The sequence below is a fragment of the Phyllobates terribilis genome, unplaced genomic scaffold (genome assembly GCF_046119375.1).
Source record: "Phyllobates terribilis strain yellow unplaced genomic scaffold, ASM4611937v1 Scaffold_13__5_contigs__length_258822181, whole genome shotgun sequence".
In the NCBI taxonomy this organism is placed as follows: domain Eukaryota; kingdom Metazoa; phylum Chordata; class Amphibia; order Anura; family Dendrobatidae; genus Phyllobates; species Phyllobates terribilis.
The window spans coordinates 67,291,149-67,309,628 of record NW_027362773.1 but is presented as its reverse complement, the minus strand read 5'-3'; positions in this window follow the sequence as shown (position 1 = coordinate 67,309,628).

Below are 18,480 nucleotides of genomic sequence, written 5' to 3'. Positions count from 1 at the left end.
TTTCTGCTGTTTTGGAACGTTAGAGTCTTTTCAAACGTGACATGGCATCCGCAATCTATTCCAGCCAAAACTACACTCCAGAATTCAATTGGCGCTCCTTCCTTTTCGAGGTCTGCCGTGCGCCCAAACAGTAGTTTTCCTTTACATATGGGGTATTGATGTACTCTGGAGAACTAGCACATCAAATTGAATGGTTCATTTTCACCTGTTGCCATTGTAAAAATTTGGGACTAAATGAACAATTTTTGTGGGAAAAATTAAAACGTTCATTTTTTTCCTTCCACATTGCTTTAATTCCTGTGAAGCACTTAAAGGGTTAATAGACTTCTTGAATCTGGTTTTGAGCACTTTGAGGGGTGCAGTTTTTAAGATCGTGTCACTTTGGGGTATTTTCTGTCATATAGCCCCCTCAGAGTCACTTCAAACGTGATGCGGGCCCTTAAAAAAAAAGGTTAAGTAAATTTTGTTGGATAAATTATTATTATTATTTATCATTATAGCGCCATTTATTCTATGGCACTTTACATGTGAAGAAGGGGTATACATACAAGAACAATTACAATAATCTTGAACACAATGTGACGGCGACTGGTACAGGAGGAGCGAGGACCCTGCCCGTGAGGGGTCACAGTCTACAAGGGATGGGTGAGGATACAGTAGGTGAGGGTAGAGCTGGTCGTGCAGCATTATTTGTAGAGTGGTGGTTACTGCAGGTTGTAGGCTTGTCGGAAGAGGTGGGTCTTCAGGCTCTTTTTGAAGGTTTCCACGGTAGACGAGAGTTTGATGTGTTGGGGTAGAGTGTTCCAGAGTAGAGGGGAAGCACGGGAGAAATCTTGTATGCGATTGTGGGAGGAGGAGATTAGAGGGGAGTAGAGAAGGAGATCTTGTGAGGATCGGAGGTTGCGTGCGGGTATGTAGTGGGAAACTAGGTCAGAGATATATGGAGGAGACAGGTTGTGAATGGCTTTGTATGTCATGGTTAGGGTTTTGAACTGGAGTCTCTGGGCAATGGGGAGCCAGTGAAGAGATTGACAGAGAGGAGAGGCCGGGGAATAGCGGGGGGCCAGGTGGATTAGTCGGGCAGCAGAGTTTAGGATGGATTGGAGGGGTGCGAGAGTGTTGGAAGGGAGGCCACAGAGCAGGAGGTTGCGGTAGTCAATGCGGGAGATGAGGGCGTGCACTAGTGTTTTTGCAGATTCATGGTTGAGGAATGTGCGGATCCGGGAGATATTTTTGAGTTGGAGTCGGCAGGAAGTGGAAAGGGCTTGGATATGTGGTTTGAAGGAGAGTCCAGGGTTACCCCAAGGCAGCGAGCTTAATGGACTGGGGAGAGTGGGCAGCCATTGACTATGATGGATAGGTCAGTTGGGGGGGTTAAATGAGATGGCGGAAAGAAGATGAATTCCATGTTAAGTTTTAGAAATCTAGCAGAGTAGAAGGATGAAATAGCAGACAGACATTATGGGATTTTGGTTAGTAAGGAGGTGATATCAGGTCCAGAGAGGTAGATCTGTGTGTCGTCAGCATAGAGGTGATAATGAAAGCCATCAGACTCTATGAGCTGTCCCAGGCCTAAGGTGTAGATGGAGAGCAGGGGTCCTAGAACTGAACCTTGGGGGACACCGACAGATAGGGGGTGAGATGAGGAGGTGGCCTGTGAGTGAGAGACACTGAATGTCCTGTCTGTTAGATATGAGGAGATCCAGGATAGGGCCAAGTCTGTGATGCCGAGAGATGAGAGAGTTTTTAGTAAGAGGGAATGGTCCACTGTGTCGAAGGCAGATGACAGGTCTAGGAGGAGGAGGACAGAATAGTGTCGCTTAGATTTGGCGGTTAGTAGGTCGTTGGTAACTTTGGTCAGTGCAGTTTCAGCAGAATGGTGCGGTCGGAAACCAGATTGTAGGTGGTCGAAGAGGGAGCAGGAGGAGAGGTGGGAGGACAGCTCAGAATGGACGTGTTGTTCCAGTAGTTTTGAGGCATAGGGGAGAAGTGATATGGGGCGATAGCTAGACAGAGAGGATGGGTGTGATTGAGGCATGTTTGAAGCATGAGGGGAAGACACCAGTTGTTAGTGACAAGTTGAAGAGGTGGGCAAGGGCTGGAATGAAGATAGTGGTAAGGTTTGGGATGAGGTGGGACGGGATTGGGTCAAGTTTACAGGTGGTGAGTTGTGATTTGGAGAGTAAAGAGGAAAGTTTATCTTCCGTAATGGTGGAGAAGGTGGTTTTGGAGGAGGAGGGTTCAGTAGATGTGGGGAGGGGCTGTGGGGGCTTTAGGCAAACGCCTTGTCTGATGGTGTCAATCTTCTGTTTGAAGAATGAGGCAAAGTCTTCGGCTGAAGACTAGTTGTTTGGGGTTGTGAGACAGGGAGGATATGAGAGATGAGAAGTATGTTTGTTTTGCTGCAGTGAGTGTGGACTTGAAGGTAGTGAGGGACTGTTTGAATGCGATGAAGTGCTCATTGGAGTGGGACCTTTTCCATCTACGCTCAGCAACCCTGGAGGCCCGTCGCAGCTCTTTAGTTAGGCTGGTGTGCCAGGGTTGTCTGTTGATTGTGCGAGCTTTGGTATGTGTGAGAGGGGCAACCGAATAGAGAGCTGCAGCTGTTGTGGTGTTGTATAAAGTGGCAGCAACATCTGCATCATGTAAGGAACTAATGTCTGTAAGAGGGAGAAGGGATTCAGAGAGTGAGTGTAGGTCAAGGTGTTTGAGATTTCTGCAAGGGTATGCAAGTTTGTGAAGTGGGGATTGTTGCCCTGGAGAGGAGAGGGTAGAGAATGTAAGTAGGTTGTGGTCAGAGAGAGGGAGAGGTGAGTTAGAGAGGTTAGATAGGGAACAGAGGCGGGTGAAGATGAGGTCCAGTGTGTGGCCGTCTTTGTGGGTGGGTGTGGAAGACCACTGGGTAAGACCAAAGGAGGAAGTGAGGGATAGAAGCTTAGAGGCGGCTGAGAGGGAAGTGTCAATGGGGATGTTGAAGTCACCCATGAGGATAGTGGGGATGTCAACGGAGAGGAAATGAAGTAGCCAAGTGGTGAAGTGGTCAAAGAAAGTGGTGGCTGATCCTGGGGGGCGGTAGATTACAGCCAGTTGGAGGTTGGAAGGGGAGTAGATGCGCACGCAGTGCACTTCAAAAGAGGGGAGAGCAATTGAGGGTGGCAGTGGGATATGGGTGAAGGAGCAATTATCTGAGAGGAGGGAACCTATTCCTCCACCGTACTTGCCGGTGGGGCAGGGGGGGTATGGGAGAGGTGGAATCCGCCATACGAAAGTGCAGCAGGAGAGGCTGTGTCAGAGGGGGTGAGCCAGGTTTCAGTGATGCCGAGGAAGGAAAGCTTGTTGGTGATGAAGAGGTCGTGAATGTAGGAAAGTTTGTTGCAGACGGAGCGAGTGTTCCATAGAGCTCCTGTTAGTGGGACTGGGGAAGCGGGGGCTGGGAGGATGGGTATAAGGTTAGAAGGGTAAATGAGAAATTGCTGCTGCTTTATTTTTTTTTTTAGGAAGTTAGAAAAAAAAGTTTGTTTAAAAAATGATGGTGATGTAAAGTAGACACATGGGAAATGTTATTTATAAATTATTTTGCGCAACATGATTAACTGGTTTAAGGTTTGAAACATTGAAAGTTGAAAAATTGCAAAATGTTCAGAATTTTTGCCAAAATTCCAACATTTTCACAAATAAATGCAAAAAAATTTGACCTAAATTTACCACTAACAAAGTATAATGTGTTACAAAAAAACAATCTCAGAATCACTGGGATACGTGGAAGCATTCCAAAATTATTAAGTCATGAAGTGACACTGGTCAGGATTGTAAAATTTGGCCTGTTCAGGTTAGTGGTGAAGGGGTTAAAGAAGAGGAGTACAAATGGCCCATGCAAAGAGTATGGTCAAAAGCTACTTCATGTAAAAACCCCTCAAAAGACATCTGGACACTCCATCCACTTGGAGAAATATTCAACCTCCAGCAGAGACAAGCCTTCATTACCATGGGAACTATTAATCTGTAGAATAGTCTACCTCAAGAAATAGTTACAGTGGGAACAGTTTATGGTTTAAAAAAAAAAAAAAAAACGCTTACTGTTTTAGAAACTAATTATGTACAATTCTGACTGTTTGGTGCAGTGTAACGAAAATTGGGACCAGGAGGGAAAGATTGGTTTTTCTGGGGTTTACCAGACGATGCATTGTAGTTGTACATACAGTGGGTACGGAAAGTATTCAGAACCCTTTACATTTTTCACTCTTTGTTTCATTGCAGCCATTTGGTAAATTCTAAAAAGTTAATTTTTTTCTTATTAATATACACTCTGCACCCCATCTTGACTGAAAAAAACAGAAATGTAGACATTTTTGTAAATTTATTAAAAAAGATAAACAGAAATAAAACATGGTCATAAGTATTCAGACCCTTTGCTCAGACACTCATATTTAAGTCACATGCTGTCCATTTCCTTGTGATCCTCCTTGAGATGGTTCTACTCCTTCACTGGAGTCCAGCTGTGTTTAATTAAACTGACAGGACTTGATTTGGAAAGGCACGCACCTGTCTATATAAGACCTCACAGCTCACAGTGCATGTCAGACCAAATGAGAATCATGAGCTCAAAGGAACTGCTCAAGGAGCTCAGACAGAATTGTGGCAAGGCACAGATCCGGCCAAGGTTACAAAAGAATTTCTGCATTACTCAAGGTTCCTAAGAGCACAGTGGCCTCCATAATCCTTAAATGGAAGAAGTTTGGGACCACCAGAAGTCTTCCTAGACCTGTCATTCCAGCCAAACTGAGCAATCGTGGAAGAAGAGCCTAGCTGAGAGAAGTAAAGAAGAACCCCAAGATCACTGTGGCTGAGCTCCAGAGATGCAGTAGGGAGATGGGAGAAAGTTCCACAAAGTCAACTATCACTGCAGCCCTCCACCAGTCGGGCATTTATGGCACGAGTGGCCCGACAGAAGCCTCTCCTCAGTGCAAGACATATGAAAGCCTGCATAGAGTTTGCTCAAAAACACATGAAGGACTCCCAGACTATGAGAAATAACATTCTCTGGTCTCATGAGACGAAGATAGAACGTTTTGGTGATAATTCTAAGCGGTATGTGTGGAGAAAACTAAGCACTGCTCATCACCTGCCCAATACAATCCCAACAGTGAAACATGGTGGTGGCAGCATCATGCTATGGGGGTGTTTTTCAGCTGCAGGGACAGGACGACTGGTTGCAATTGAAGGAAACATGAATGGGGCCAAGTACAGAGATATCCTGGACGAAAACCTCTTCCAGAGTGCTCTGGACCTCAGACTTGGCTGAAGGTTCACCTTCTAACAAGACAATGACCCTAAGCACACAGATAAAATAACAAAGGAGTGGATTCAGAACAACTCTGTGACTATTATTGACTGGCCCAGCCAGAGCCCTGACCTAAACCCAATTGAGCATCTCTGGAGAGACTTGAAAATGGCTGTCCACCAACGTTCACCATCCAACCTGACGGAACTGGAGAGGATCTGCAAGGAAGAATGGCAGAGGATCCCCAAATCCAGGTGTGAAAAACTTGTTTCATTCCCAAGAAGACTCATGGCTGTACTAGCTCAAAAGGGTGCTTCTACTCAATACTGAGCAAAGGGTTATACTTATGACCATGTGATATTTCAGTTTTTCTTTTTTAATAAATTGGCAAAAATTTCTACATTTCTGTTTTTTTCAGTCAAGATGGGGTGCAGAGTGTACTTTAATGAGAAAAAAATGAACTTTTTAGAATTTACCAAATGGCTGCAATGAAACAAAGAGTGAAAAATTTAAAAGGGGTCTGAATACTTTCTGTACCCACTGTATAACCCTTCCTTCTAGCCCTTCCCATCTCTTGGATGAACTAGACTTTTCAACCCTGTTAACTACCGTATCTTTCGGACTACAAAACGCCCTTTTTTCCTCCAAAATTTTGGAGGAAAGTGGGGGTTGCGTCTTACAGTCTGAATGTGCTATATATAATGTGGCTGTGGATGGTGGGGGTTGTGGGGAGAGCGGCAGAGGAGCGGGGCACAGGAGGCAGGAGGTGCCTGCTGCAGCCTACATGGTGCCCGCTGCTAAAGAAAATGAATATTCACTGCACCCCACGCCCAAGGGCGTGGGGAGCAATGAATATTCATTCTCCTTAATAGCGCGCACAGTGTAGCCACAGCCGTCGGCTTCCTGCTGCAGCTCGGCGGTCACGTGTGGCCGCTATTAAAGGGCATGAATATTCACTACTCCCATAGACGGGGAGAGTAGTGAATATTCATGCTCTTTAATAGTGGGCACACGTGATCGCCGAGCCGCAGCAGGAGCCACGGCTCAACTGACAATGTGCATGCTATTAAGGAGAGTGAATAGTCACTGCTCCCTACGTCCATAGTCCGGGCGAGGGGAGCAGTGACTATTCCGGCAGATCATCTCACCGTGTGACGGCACATGGCAGTGATGTAATGGGTATGAAATGGAGAGGGGAAAAGATGTGAATGGAAAATAAAATAATATTTATTGAAAATTACTATTAAAATTAGATAATTGAGCGAACGTGCATTATTACATGCATACAAGGTCACCATCCATAGATAGTGACCCACAAAAACCCGGTCTGTAGTGAGGTAGGAAAATCACAATGGGAATGCCTAGCCCAGTCCCTTATTGTGGTGGGTTATGGCTGTATTTTACACATAAATGGGCACAATGATAAATAATTGGCTTAGTGTGGTACACTTTTGTAGATTAAGTCAATGGATCGGAACAATTTTTTTTTTATCAATTTAACCAGCAGGCATAGATTATTATAAGTATAATATCCTGCATTAAATGTCTGATCCATACGATCTAATAGGCTCATATATCATCTCACTTATACGGTGATGTAGTAGGTGTATCTGTGCACCTGAAAGAAAATTACAGCTTTCCGTATTATACTCCGTTAAGGGCTAATTCAAACTATAGGCACAAAGCCCCGCACCATCTGATAGCAGCTGATCACAGGAATTTATTAGCGCAAATAAAATTGGCTAGTAGGCTAGATAATATTGAGAGTGGTCTCAGGGTATTCCCTGGATCCCTGGCCACATCATCTGCCTTACAGCCCCTGGGATGGCGGTCGATATGTTCAAACGCCCGGCAGCTGAGCCGAAAGCTACAAGTGCCGGCATCTGATTACCCAAAACGCTGCTCACAAGGAACTGCAGTCAGCGTGCCGCTCCAGGCAAAGAGTACAGCGCAATCTGCATTGCACACATATAGCATAGATCGTGCCCTAATCAGACCATCTCATTTCCGAGAGATTTGGAGTGTGATATCACATAAGAAGCCATTATTTGCATTAGCATTATATTCAATTCCCTATCCACCTACACTACAGAAGCCGGGACTGAGGGGCCGGCTTTTTCTAAGGGCAAGGTCGGCCCCTTGTCCCGGATATTTATACAGTCCAGCAGGATTGACAAGCAGGTCAACCAATCAAATTATAAATGTAAGAAAAATCCACTTTATGATCAATTGTAGCATCAACTCAAATATTAGATCTCAAGCATACAATATTAACTATTCTTATAAATTAATTAATTATATATTAAAAATCCATAATCAATTATGTATAGTATCGATCCTGGCCACATTATGATCAATTTACATCATGTTCACATTTATTGTATAAATGAAAAGGGGAAATTTCTTTACCACTCATTATTTAGGAAAAACAACCATAATGATCATATCCCCCATATATGTAGTTATCAAATGTGATATATACAGTATGTTCTCAACAGTTCCCTATTCAATATAAATAAAAAAGGGGAAATAAATATCAACAAATGTCCAAATTCTCTTATATTAATTTGTTGTTGAGATTGTAGCTGCACCCTATCAAAGGACCAACCACTATGCAGATGTTTTCTCGTCTCATATTTTAACAGTTGTAGTGAAGAAAGAAATGGACAACAACTTTTAGGTATTTTAATCCATGAATTAATTCAATGCCATTAGTCCATAATCAATTAGATGTATACAATATCGATCTTGGCCATATAATGGTAAATTTACATCTCATTTGCATGTTTATTATATGGATAAAAAAGGGGGAAAAAGGGGTGCATTTTATATTTTATAAAGTATCAGACACAATAATTATATTCCCAATATGAATAGTTGTCAAACATAATATATTTTCTCCACAATTCCCTACTTCAATATGAATAGAGAAATTCATCAAAGGAGAGCAGATATTACCAATAGCTCAACAGCTATTTCAGATTTCTCCTATGTTAACTCTTATTGAAACATAAGTATACCCTTATCAAGGGACTAACCACCATGTTATCTCATATATATCATTCCACTCCAATTCATTCCCAAAAAGAGGGAACTTTAGTCAAGTTGTAGTGAAGAGAGCGTTAGTCCATCTTCTCCAAAATACCCATCATATAATCTCTTAGTTCATTATTGGAATGTTAAGGTGCCACAAGAAGCAGACAGATTTGGCACTTAATCTCAATAATTATGTCTATCAAAAATGGAAAGTTGTGTCAGATTTCACAAAAAAACAACCAAAATTGAAATTTTCATTCATCCCATGTGGATTCACAGAATTGCACCTGAAAATCCACTCACTCTCCTTCTTTAAGAGCATGGAGTCAAGATCCCCACCCCTAGCATCCAGTTTAAATTGACAAATTGCCCAGCCCTTGAGGTCCTTCCACCTCAATCCATGTTTATTTTTAAAGTGCCTCGCTATAGGCATGGGTGTAAACGTTTTGTTCTTGACATTTTCGTTCTTCCTTATCATAATTGATAATGCTCTGAATGTGCTCTCTTATGCGTATCTTGAGATCCCTAGTTGTTTTGCCAATATATCTCAATCCACATGTACATTCCAAACAGTACACAACTCCACTTACAGAGCAATTGAGGTGTTGGGAGATCTGGTATGTTTTCCCAAAGACATCCACAAACGATTTTTTAGGGATCAAGATCTGACAAGCTCTACACATTTTACATGGGAAAAATCCAGGATCTCATATCTTTGTCGGTATATTGCTACATTTGAAATGACTGGACACCAACAAATTTGAGAGAGGTTGTTTTCCTATAACCAGATGATGCTCGAGGGGTCATACAATCCTTAAGATCAACATCAGATCTTATAATTTTCCAGTGTTTATTTAGGATACTAAGCATCATCTGCCAGTCCTCGTGCTACTCCGTTATAAACCTCACAGTCATCCTGATTCCTATCCTTTTTGGGGACTAAAAGTTCATCCCTATTAGTTCGTAATGCATAATTGTATGCCCTTTTGGTTATCCTCCCTGAGTAATTCCTTTCAAGGAGTCTTAATTTGAGTTCTCGGGCTCTTTGTTTAAAACATTCAAAGGATGAACAATTCCGACGTAACCGTAGGAATTCGCCTTTGGGGATAGCTCGTATAGTAGCAACCGCATGTGCACGCTGAGCATCTAGGATGCTATTGGTTGATGTCTCCTTCCTATACAAATCAGTTTGTACCACATTGACAGGATCCCTCTGTATCATTATGTCCAGGAATGGGATTTTATCTTTGTGACAGGAAAGTGTAAATTTCAAATTGAAGCAGTTCTTATTAAGGATATCAATAAAGGCCCCTAGATCATCTTCTGTGCCCCGCCACACCATAAGGACATCATCAATGTAATGTTTCCACGTTACAATATGGTTCACATATTTTCAGCAAAGACCATTTCCTCCTCCCACCATCCTAGATATAAATTAGCAAAGGTGGGTGCTATGGCCGCACCCATCGCGGTGTCCCGCGTTTGAAGAGAGATGTGGCCGTCAAAAAAAAAAGTTGCGCTTCAGGATGAACCTCAACAGGTCAAATATAAATTTCCTGTGTGATGGATTATATTCTTGGTTTTTGTAGAGAAAAAATTCCACAGCTTTGCAACCCCATTTTCCTGGTCGATGCTGGTGTAGAGGCTTTCTACATCACAGGTAACTAATAGTTCCTGTTCTTCAAGTCGATGGTGTCCCTGGTATAGGAGGGAAGATCATACACATATCCCCTTAGTTCCTGATCTAGCCATTGATTGGCCTTTTCCATCAGGTTTCCTATACCAGAGACAATAGGTCTCCTTGGTGGATTTTCAAGGTTCTTATGCACCTTAGGGAGCATGTAAAAAGTTGGCACCCTAGGGTTCCTATTCAGGAGAAAGTTCCTTTCATTATTTGTAATTGCTCAACATTCCCATCCCTGCTGGATGATGTTCTTATATTCATCCATAAATTGAGCTGTCGGGTCACTCCATAAGGGTCTATAACATTCTTTATTCATCAATTGTTTTTTTGCCTCCAAAATGTATTTCTTCTTGAGCCAGATAACAATGTTACCCCCCTTATCACTGGGTTTAGAGATGACATCATCCCAGCGTTTCATTTAATCAATATTGCGCCTATCTTCCAAATCAGTGGGCAATCTAACTGCTTCCTCAGGTAATGCTAATATATCCCTAGTGACCATGTCCACAAAAACCTTTACGGCAGGACATGTATGAAAAGATTTGGGTTTCAAATTTCTCTTCTCCCATTTGCACTCACTTTGACTAGAATTTAATCCAAATTCTTCATATGGTGTACTGGTGTCCAATTCTTCTAAAATATCCAAGGCATGTAATTCTTGGCTTGAAAAATCAGTTGGAGAAACCTCTCTTAAATTCTCAGGGATCTCATCACGTGGTCTCTTTCTTTCAATTTCTTGTATATCAATTTTCGACCAAATAGGTGTAGATCTTTAATTATGTTAAATTTATTTAGACGCGTGGGCAAACAGAAATTAAGGCCCTTTCTCAGAGTGTTAGCTTGAGAACAGGTAAACAACCGTATGTTTAGAGAGGTTAATTATTCTCAAAGAATTAATGTCATCCTCTTGGGTTACTTCCTCCTGTTCCTGTTCTTCATCAACCCTCTGAATCCCGACCTGGTCCTCGATCGCGTAAAAAAGGCATATCCGAGTTGTTCCCAGTTCTATCATTTCTGCCAATTCCGACAGGGGGTTTGATCCGTGTCGGAATCTGAGACGTTACTACTTTCCGCATCGGTCCCCGAGAACTCTCGTCTCTGTTCTTCATATCTTTTATTTGGAGGCTTCTTTATACGTTGTGAATGGTTTTTACTCCAGTTATAAACTTGTCCTTTGGAGAAATGTGATTTATCCCTGAGGTATTTTCTCCTTTTCCGTGTCTTAATCTTATCTATATATGACATAATCTGCTTTAAAGTTTCCTCAAAATCAGATTTACCCTCCATTTTATCCATGGTAGGGGTAATCTTATCAAGTTCTTTTTTCAGTTTTTCAATAATGTGTACCTCGTCTTCTATGCGGAGCCTCATCAAGTTGAGGGAACAATCAGTAAGGCAGTTCTCCCATCTTTCTTTTAGACCTGGTTTTGTAAGGTCATATGATGGAAAGATCGGGACACGCAAGCCCCTGGAAATTAATCCCTTTTCTAGATATTGTTCTAAACTTAGTCTCGCCCAGGTAGCTTGCATATGTTCTATCTGTATGTCCCTAAATTTTCTCATAAGATCATCTGTGTCCAGATGATCTGTCATTGACTCTCCTCTTACAAGAGGATCCTCATTGAATAAGGTCCTCATATCTTTTTGACGTGCCAATCTCGTACGTAATTGGCTCAATATCTTTGATGTAGCCATACTAATATGAATAATACATTATATATAGGTAATTGGACCCTAAATTATCGTCCAGAGATATAAACAGGAATTGTATCCAAGCAGGACACTAATATCAGATATAGAAATAAAGGTCATATCTCATTTGATTTCCATTCACTGGTGTACACCACCATAATTTGTATCAAGTATGAAATGGAGAGGGGAAAAGATGTGTATCATACTTGATACAATTATGGTGGTGTACAGCAGTGAATGGAAGTCAAATGAGATATGACCTTTATTTCTATATCAGTGATGTAATGCGCTGCTCACATCGTGAAATCAGTGCTGGTAGCAGAGGACGCAGCGCTGAAGCAGAGGGAAGGAAGCTGAGTAGAATTGTTTATTTTTTTGTGTACAGTGTGATGGGGATGGAGGTGCCATGCATACCAGGATGAGGATGAGGGGTGTAATGCATACTAGGATGGGGATGAGGGGGCAGCCATGCATACCAGGATGGTGGATTGGGGTGCCATGCATACCAGGAAGAGGGATGAGGGGGAGCATGCATACCAGGAAGAGGCGTGCCATGCATAAAAGGAAGAGGGATGAGGGGGGCCAAGAATACAAGGAAGAGGGGGTGCCATGCATACCAGGATGAGGGGTGCCATGCAATAATGTGAAGACCCAGGGTCTTCCATAGGCGTAACGCTACTCAAACAACACAGGGTGAAGGTAAAACAGCGTGGCAATACTTTATTGAACCACAGAGCGGACAATAAACACATAGAACAGTCCCAGCAAATACCCAAGATGCAGACTACCTCAACCAGTGGCCCCTCGCTTCTGGTGGGCCCCCACAGAGAAGAGGTAGCGGCAAGATTAGGAAGCTAGCAGTCCATCGAGGTACAAGGCCAGGAGACCCGAGGGTTCCACCCTGGCCTCTCCAAGCGTTTCCATGGAGCCAGATGACCAATGGGTCCCAATCTGGCTTCTCCGACTGTCTCCATGGGTTCCAGGTGACCAGAGTGTCCCACCTGGCAACCCCAGACAACATATCCATGGGGCCAGGTGACTTCATCATCCCAACCTGGTCTCCCCAAATGTATCCATGGTGTCTCTAATGGTCAATGGAGCAGATCCGTATCTTTCCAGTCAGGGCCAATACCCTTAGACTAGAATCATGTAGAATACAAGTCTGTCTCTTTGGGTTAAGCCATACTTCCAAGCTGATGTTCTCAGGGAGTGAGTGTCCTCTTGCTTCTCTGATTTAAGACTGACTGCTACAGAAGCACATGTCCCTTAAAAATAGTTGTCTGTGCAAGTACACACATTCACAGGTAAGGTGTTAGGGAGGGCATTACTCAGGTCTCATTGTTTGAGATAATCAATTTACATAGTTGGTATCACAGGGGGCTCTTGTAAATAAACATATAGCTGACTTAGTATTATATGTAATTAGCATAGTAACGAACAATATTGTTCACCAAACCAAGAGGAGACCGCAATCAGGGTTATACAAATACTGTCTGTCCTTTAGAAATACAAAAATTTACAAGTCAATTTAAAAACACAATAGTGTATTTCTCTTGGATTAACAAATCTCATAGTCTATAATCTTAATTAGCCAGACAATCGTCACACATGCATACTAGTATGTGGGATGAGGGGTGCCATGTATACCAGGATGGAGATGAAGGGTGCCATGCATATCAGGATGGGGATGAGGGGTGCCATGCATACCAGGATGGGGATGAGGGGTGCCATGCATACCAGGATGGGGATGAGGGGGGGGCCATGCGCACCAGGATGGTAGATTGGGGTGCCATGCATAGCAGGATGGGAGGTGCCATGCATACCAGGAAGAGGAATGAGGGGGTCCATGCATACCAAGATAGGGATGAGGGGTGTCATGCATATCAGGATGGGGGATTGGGGTGCCATGCATACCAGGATGGGGGCCACGCTTAACAGGAAGGGGGTGGGGCATATATATCAGGATGGGAGATATTAACAGAATTGGGGGACATTACCCCTATAACAGTGTCAGCAGCAAACCCCCTCCCCCTCAACAGTGCATCATGACCACATTTTGTGCTTCAATTTTTTTTTCTATTTTCATCCTCTCAAATCTAGGCGCGTCTTATGGTTCGGTGCGTCTTTGAGTCCGAAAAATGCAGTAACTAACTATTTTGTTTTCTGTGAATACAATATGTGAACACAACATTTGTCTGCATTAGTAACAAATCTTTTCTTGTTTAATTGGTATCATATTTTTTCCTTTCTAGTCAAATGTGGTTGAAAAGCAAAATCTCTGCCCTGCCATCACTGAATCTGTAAGATCATATCTTATTAACCTGCCGAACAGTACATGTACTGAGGTGACCGTCACCAACAAAGACAACTATGATATTTCTAGTATACAGCGGCAGATAAGCGCAATCGAGAGGTTCTTATTTAATAACAAACTAAATCGATCACGGAAAAGGAAGTCTGAGGATACTGGGATTGCAGAGGATTGAACATAAAGATCACATTCACATCTGTACTTTGTGAGCTATGTTCGTACATTAACTGTTAGAATATTAACTGTACATGCTGTTATTCTCTTTTAGAAGGTTTTTAATGAGTAATTAAATGAAGCCTTTCATCAGTTTCTCTTTAATTTACTTTGTATAGTGAACATTTATAGATTAAGCTGTTTTTATATAGGTTATTACATTCCATTGTTTTTAAAGAAAAAAAGAATTAACATCCCTACTAACTTGACAAACATAACCTTTTTCTATGTGCAGCAGGTTAGGTTATGGAAGGTCAGGTTATTTTTACCATTAAAGTCAGCAGAGCAATGGCTCAACCAGCTGGTATCAATCACCATAAATTATGCACTCTGAAGCCTTTTGCAAACAAAGGGTCTAATTCTTCAAAGGACTTACATCAAAGTTCTGGCATAAAAAGCTTTGAAGTCGCAAAATTTTGGCGCAACTCAAGGTTGTGCTAAAATGTGTCACATTTGGCGTTCTAATGCCATTTTTGCCAAGCTCTGACAAAGTGGACGAAGATAGTGTAAGGCAGGGTTGTGGTGACAGATGCTCAAATTCATGACAAGCATTGGCCTTTGCTACGCCACATATCTTACTCTTGGAGGGACTGAAGTAGGATTTGTGGCAACGAGAACACAGAAGTGTATGCCACTCATCTGATGCTCCTGATTCACCAAGAGGCCTGTGAATCAGTAGCATCTGACTCCAGCAAATCTCAAGATCAGCATGAACATTGCTGGTCTTCATGAATCGGGCCCATTGTATTCACAATTTCCTGGTTTAACCCCTTCCCGACATTTTAAGTATACAGGTGCTTCTCACAAAATTAGAATATCCTCAAAAATGTAAATTTATTTCAGTTCTTCAATACAAAAAGTGAAACTCATTATACAGGGTCATTACAAACAGAGTGATCTATTTCAAGTGTTTATTTCTGTTAATGTTGATGATTATAGCTTACAGCCAATGAAAACACAAAAGTCATTATCTCAGTAAATTAGAATACTTTGTAACATCTTGAAAAATGTTTTTAACCCCTTCGCAACCTTGGGATTTTACGTTTTTTGCATTTTCGTTTTTTGCTCCCCTTGTTCCCAGAGCCATAGCGTTTTTATTTTTTGGGCAATATGGCCATGTGAGGGCTTATTTTTTGCGGGACGAGTTGTACTTTTAAATGCCATTGCTAGTTTTACCATATCGTGTACCGGGAAAAAAATTCCAAGTGCGGTCAAATTGCAAAAAAAAATGCAATTCCACAGTTTTGTTTTTTTTTTCTTTCCACATTCACTGGATGCAAAAACTGACCTGCCATTATTATTCTCCAGGTCATTACGAGTTCGTAGACACCAAATATGTATAAGTTCTTTTTTATTTAAGTGGTGAAAAAAAATCCAAAGTTTGCTAAAAAAAAATGTAAAAAATGGCGCAATTTTCCAAGAACCGTAGTGTCTCCATTTTTCGGGATCTGGGGTGAGGGCTTATTTTTTGCGCACTGGGCTGATGTTTTTATTGATACTATTTTGGGGTAGATACGATGTTTTGATCGCCCGTTATTGCAATGTTGCATTGACCAAAAAAAAAAACGTAATTCTCGTGTTTGGAATTTTTTTCTCGTTACGTCGTTTACCGATCGGATTAATTATTTTTTAATATTCATAGATCGGGCGATTATGAACTCAGCAATACCAAATATGTGTATGTGGGGTTTATTTTTTATTTTATTTTGAATGGGGCAAAAGGGGGGTGATTTAAACTTTATTTTTTTTAATATCTTTTAAAACATTTTACACTTTTTGCATGCTTCAATAGTCTCCATAGGAGACTAGAAGCAGCAACTGCCTGATCGCCTCTGCTACATAGAGGTGATGAACAGATCACCTCTATGTAGCAGAAAAGCTCCTGTGCTATGAGCGCCAACCACTAGGTGGCACACATAGCGATCTTTAAATGACAACCACTGGGATCTGCTGCAGACCCAGGGTTGTCATGCCCACCCATCGATAACCCACGATCACGTGACGGGGTCACCGATGGGCGGGGTAAGCGACGCGCTTTTGGTGCGGCGTTAAATGCCGCTGTCAAGAGATAGACAGCGGCATATAACTGGTTAACAGCAGCGGGTGGATCGCGATTGCACCCGCGGCTGTTGCGGGCACATGTCAGCTGTACAGATCAGCTGACATGTGCCCGGTTCAGTGCGGGCTCAGCGCCCGAGCCCTCACTGAACCGGGGGTGATGGCCTGGGGCGTACTAATACGCCCCAGGCCAGAAAGGGGTTAAAATCCAAAATGTTGGCCTACTGAAATGTATGTTCAGTAAATGCACTCAATACTTGGTGGGGGCTCCTTTTGCATCAATGCGGCGTGGCATGGAGGCGATCAGCCTGTGGCACTGCTGAGGTGTTATGGAAGCCCAGGTTGCTTTGATAGCAGCCTTCAGCTCATCCACATTGTTTGGTCTGATGTCTCATCTTCCTCTTGACAATACCCCATAGGTTCTCTATTGGGTTAAGGTCAGGCAAGTTTGCTGGCCAATCAAACACAGTGATACTGTTGTTTTTAAACCAGGTATTGGTAACTTTTGGCAGTGTGGACAGGTGCCAAGTCCTGCTGGAGAATGACATTTCCTTCTCCAAAAAGCTTCCATCTCCACCTTCTTATCTTTCTTAAATATCAATAAGTCAGCCATCCTCCAATTTTGTGGCACTGACCCTTTTACGAGAGAGTTTAAGAAGAGGATACATTGGTTATTTTTGTCTTATACTGTGTACTATCCCATTTAAAGGGAATCTGTCAACCCCTGGGACTTATCTGACCTCTAGTATGGGCATACAGGTGATAGAAATGTAAATCTATACCTACCTGTATGCCTCATATTAGAGGACTTGTTGCTGTGAAATGTCTTTTTAGCCCTACAAGTTTCTGATGTGTTCCAGTCCCTCGGACTGGAAGAAATCCCACCTCCTGTGTGAATTACAATGCTTTCCCCCTCCCCAGCAGGTCACAGGGCCTGGATTTGGCTGCTGCAACTGCACATCACAGGGCACTGTCACCTGCAGGGGAGGGGAGAAACATGGTAATTCACACAGGTGGTGGGGATTTCTTCCAGGCCCCGACTCAACAGCATCAGAAACTTGACTGAATAAAAAGAAATTTCACAGCAACCAGACCTCTAATGAGGCATACAGGTATGTATAGATTCACATTTATATCACCTGTATTGCTCATATTAGAGGTCAGATAAGTGCCAGGGGGTAACAGATTCCCTTTAACCATGATTTATTTTTATTCTTGGACATATTACTGGAGGGTATAAACTTTCTACTGTGTTCTACTAATATATCTTTAAACTGTCCCCATTTGTGTTCAGTATCCCGTTACCAGGACATGATCCCAGTTTACAGGACTAAGCTCTTCCCTTAATTGGTTAGGAAAGCTAAATTCAAAGTTTCAGGTTTTTGTGTTTCATTTTTGAAATGTTTTATTGAATATCACTTTGAAACTTACAATATTGTGGTCGCTACTGGCCAAATACAATATTGGATCTACAGGTCAGGGAGTATCTGGTCTATTTGACAGAACCAGATCCAGTAAGTTGTCTTTTCTGGTTGGTTCATAAACCAACAGAGGTAATAGTCTTGAACGGTGTAACAACTTACAGATTTTAGCACAACCAGAAGACTGTCTAATTGAATGACTGGATAATTAAAATCCACCTAATAAAAGGACTATTATTTGTGGCCTTATCCATTTGTTTCAGGATTTCATCCTCTACCTGTTCAGTAATGTTAGGTGACTTATAGCAAACTCCATTACTGCCATCCAAATGTACAGCTACCTATACTAACTCTACATTGTATCATAGCTGCCCCCAATGTCGTCATTGAGCACACTTCTTAAAGCGCACCTATAAGCAGGATTGTGCTTAGTAAACCACATACACTGTCAGGTGAGCGCCATTACACTGAGTAAAATGTTACCTTTGTTGATGAAATCCGTCCTGTGGTTCTTGCATAATCTTCATTTTAATTTCAGCCATAATGATATGCATGTGCTCTCATTATGTATTCCTATCTGTGCCTTGTGACGGGTCATTGTGCTTTCAGTGACCTGCCTACTATTTTACTTACTGACTTTGTAATTTCTGTGTCACGCTGAAATTTACATTCCCCAAAATGGCCGCTGCCAGCACATGCGCATTAGCATCTCTCGTTTGTCAAGAGATGCTACTGTGCACGCGCCATTTTGCTTTTGGAAAAAGTTTGGGTGCAGCAATATGGA